This window comes from Ostrinia furnacalis, unplaced genomic scaffold (genome assembly GCF_004193835.3).
Source record: "Ostrinia furnacalis isolate ACB-3 unplaced genomic scaffold, ASM419383v2 OfSCF0395, whole genome shotgun sequence".
Classification (NCBI taxonomy): Eukaryota; Metazoa; Arthropoda; class Insecta; order Lepidoptera; family Crambidae; genus Ostrinia; species Ostrinia furnacalis.
The window spans coordinates 32,260-36,678 of NW_021130634.1; the positions used below are offsets into that span (position 1 = coordinate 32,260).

General features: G+C 32.7%; 1 pseudogene; it reads left to right on the forward strand.

Moving 5' to 3' along the window:
* Positions 1–2,565: 2,565 nt before the first annotated feature.
* On the forward strand, positions 2,566–3,430 carry LOC114362759 (uncharacterized; annotated as a pseudogene).
* Positions 3,431–4,419: the final 989 nt, after the last annotated feature.

Sequence of the window (4,419 nt, forward strand, 5' to 3'; positions counted from 1 at the left end):
TCGTCGTGTGATCGTAAAATGTATGTTTTATTCATGTAGTTAATCGAGTGTTTATTATTGTAAGAAGCGGAACCCCAGATTAAAGGGTACGTTTCGGCACTTGCATTAGGCGGCATGTTTATCTGGCTTGAGTGGTTGTTATCATGTTTAAAGACTAGTGAAGTACGTAAGGCAAGGAATTAGGATATTTAAAACATATTTTAAGGCTGGGTTGCACAATCTTACATAACTTTGACAAACGTCAAAACTCTGTCGAACTCCATACATAAAACACCGGTTATCGTTAAAGTTACGGTCAAAGTTAGGTGGTACCTACTGTTAGGCCTGTCCTAATATCAGACTATCTAAGGACTTATTTAATCAAAAACTGCCTCCTATGCTATCTTTAATGTGTCTACCGTAGAAGAAAATTAAGGATGAAGAAAACTAAAAATAGTTTTCAGTGTTTAATTACTTACTCTGCATATACCAATTTTATTCATTTAGTGATTCTAAAAATACCTTCAAAATCTAGAGACGCTAATGCCTTATTTTAGTAGATGAATAACGAGACCCAAATACCTGTCACTCGTTTTCAATTCATGAAAGCATTAAGTCAGATTCGTTTTCTATGGTTTTTTAATTTATAATCCTCATCCTCAACAGCCCAGAATGTTATCTCCCACGCTTTTAATTCTAAACGCTTGAGCCACGCGCACCGCACGTGGAATGTTTAAAAAAGTATACATCAAGCATCTACCTTAGTAGTTTTTACTAGGTACAACATCGTTCATTATACTTACAATATGTAAGTATTTTAATTATTTTTTCTATTTAATATTCAAGACATTGTAAGTAACATTTCTACATACATATAATCTATTACTTTTTTAGAGTACTTTGTTAGAATTTTAATACCTTTACAATGTTCAATTACGTTAGCAATTGTTATTTTTTAGGTTTTATTCTACCGGGTGTTTCTATTTCTAATTTTCGTCTTTTCCTTCAGGCGGTCGTAGTAACCCATTTCCATTATGTAATAGTACAAATAGTTACTATTTTATTACCGGTTATTTCATAAGAATTCAGGCGAAACCCAATCAATTATTTAGCGGAATCGGTTAATTATACTTTGCTGAGCCGTTTGCAGATGTAACCCATAAAAATAATTACCTATACCTAATTATTGAGGTAAACTCCATTTCTTAGAGGTCGCGCCTTACCCACATTTGTTCAGAGGGTTCGGACAAACTATGCCCGAATTCCGGTGCAGGGAGAATATGAGCGTCCATTCATTTTCGACCACAATGTCACACATGAATTCATAACCCATAGTCAATTTCTGCTTGAATAACCTTAATTTATGGTTAGTTACTTATCAGGCATTGTATAGGTTCCTGAGTCATCTCAGTGAGCTTTTATTTCCTATGTAATTTAATTTTAGTTTATTCAAAGTTGTTTTTTTTTCTTTATTGTGAAAACATACAGCTTATATGTATTGTAACACAGGTAGCATACTCGTACTTCACGGATCCGGTATCATAGATACAAATGCTTAACCTAGTAAAAAGGTGAACTTAATGCCATAAGGTATTCTCTCCCAGTTAACCTTTGGGCCTAGCAGAAAATCCCTTGAACTGGTGGCACACCGAATTCCCATGACCTTCAAAATATCAGGTTTTGTTTAGTTGCGGTTTGTCTTTCCGATTTCATTATGGTTACATGATATTATATTATAATAGTAACCGCAAGATTATTTGATAATATAAGTTTCTGAATGTCAATAATACATTTTAAGGACATTTTACCACAAAATAGAAAGGCATTTAGCAATTTTACATTGTTATAAAAGTACCTTTAGTAGGTACTGCATGCATGATTAATTTTGTGTACCTAATTAATCACAATGTTTGTAAATAATAATAATATGTAGGGCACATAAATTACATAATTATCTGCATATTCATTCATGAATATTTGATGTAAGATAGGGTGTCCCTTATTTTTCAAAGTTTTAAATTTGTAACGCATAGGTCTTAGTTTTGTTTGTTTGCCTCTAAAACACTTGGAAATAAATTTTTACTTTATTTGGAGTACGATAACCCGTGCCGACTTGCATCGGAACATGTTGCGCGGCAGTAGCGGTGCGTATTCGCGGTATTTGTCATTTGTTCTCAATTAATCTAGTGATTAACACCTATTGTTTGACATTTAGAAGATGGCTGTGGAATTAAGAAGCAATAAAAAAAATATTTTCTTAGTCGGTGACGTAAATTTATCAAATAATAGGTACAAAGTTACCGTTAATCATCAAGTTTTTGCAGTATTTTTTAACATATTTTGTGAAGTTAATTAAATGTTATTGAAAGCTCTAATCTCATCATTCGGGAGTGTATTATATTTTGGGAAAAGCTATAAATCCTACTAGAGCCTAACTGTGTAAAAACTTCACCATGCTTGGAGGGAGTTGCAAGAAAAAATATTTAAAAAATTCAAGATTTATAAGCGCCGCGGTGAGGAAGATTTAAAAACAAATAAAATATTTTAACCAAAACAAATAAAACCAAGGCGTCCAGTGTGTTAAGGTGTAGACAAAAAGTTAGTTAAGAAAGCATAAAGTGCAAGACAAAGAAAATTAAATTAATAAATCAATAAAAATAGAGCAAATATGTTTCGGAGGTTTATCGTCATCTCTTACTACGCAAGATTCTATACAAATGCAAGGACATCACGACCAGCTTACCAGCTCTGAGGAAAGCCTTAAGGAACTCTTGACATCCACTTTCCAAGAGGTATATGAGAGTGTTGACAAATTGATTTCCTAAGCAGCCCTGAGCAAGTTCAGTCAACATCTTTGGTACTTCATATCAGAAGAAATTGCAGTTTTATCACTCTTTGATGATGAAGGTAATGAACAAACACCGTCAATATTGTAGTAAAAGTACAAAGAGAGAGTATGTATGATTCTGGGAAGAGATACATTCCATCTGAAGAAGGTATGATTATTTCTATGGTAAATAGGACTTTGTACTAATTTTTTATCCTGTTTTTAATGAATTGATAATAATACTGCCTTATTTATTGTTGCTGGAAAACCATTGAGTGGTTTTGTGTCTGTCAAGAGTATAAATTTACTTTCTCGATTGAAAATTGATAATAATTTCCCCCTGAGACTCATTTCTATATGAGAAAAAGATGTTGCCTATTTAAAGGCAAAAAAGTGCTTTCTTTAGGGTAGTTAATGATACAGCTGAAAGAGCTATAAAGCTTATGCAAGATTTTCATGGTTTGATCACCGCAAAGAAACAGCAAAAGCTTTTTTTGCTACGCACGTTGTAGCAAAAATCGGGCCAATATTCAGGAGCATGGAAATCTGTATCCAGATTGTAAAAAAGGGTCCCTCAAAAGTAAAATATATTGTCTGATCTGTAATGTTATCTTCTTTTTATAAATATTTTATAAAAATTAAATATTTTAATTGATTTAGCTACTTAATAAAAGGAGTGAAACCAGCATTTTTCAAAATCTTCAGAGCTCGGTCGGCACGGGTTAATGTTGACGTAGGAAGATGAAATTTTATATTTAAGTATGTCTGAGTAGTACGAAAAGAAATAGGGGGTATGCATTTCAATATCTAAAAAAAATTTTTTTTCGGCCATATAAGGGACACCCTAATGTAAGAATAACATACCCTTATAAATACAGACCATAACTAAGATAATGTGCGATTAATGTAAATTTATTTTAATGCAATTAAAATATTTAGTAAGTTACTGTACAGTGTACATAGAGCCTTAACTGTAGCCAAAGGAATTAAAATTGATAATATTGACTATGGTAAACAAGCATTTACTCAATAAAAGAACATTATTTGATTTGAATTAATGATTTCATATTTAGATTTAAATGAATTTCGATTATGAATTTCCTCCTTTGTAAAACGTTATTTTACTTTTGAGACTGACTGGATATTTGATAATTGATTTTATGAAGAACGTGTTGAACAGAAATTTCTTAGAAATTGGCATGAATGACTTGGTTTGACGGCGGACCTGGTAGTTACACTTGCTGGACTAAAACGCTAGCAAAGGTTGGGGATTCAAATCCCGCAGCGGGCCAATGTTAATGATGTGATAAGCACTAGCATGAATATTTAATGGAATAGCATTAATATATAGCACATTTCATTGGATGCCCTTCGAAGGACTTTCAAACTAGGGTATTATGGATTATGAAGAGAGCGAACAAGCGCAATTGAAATATTATGAGTCAGCTCATTTTACTCAAACAAGTTAAATAATTACGTGACAGGATTAATTGGGATGCCTGATAGTCTAGTCTAGGTTAGTCCGAGTATTGAAGTACTATAAACAATAAACTAATTCAGCCCAGACTGAATAACAGGCTCAAACTGATTGAATTCTAGAAAGCGATTATTTT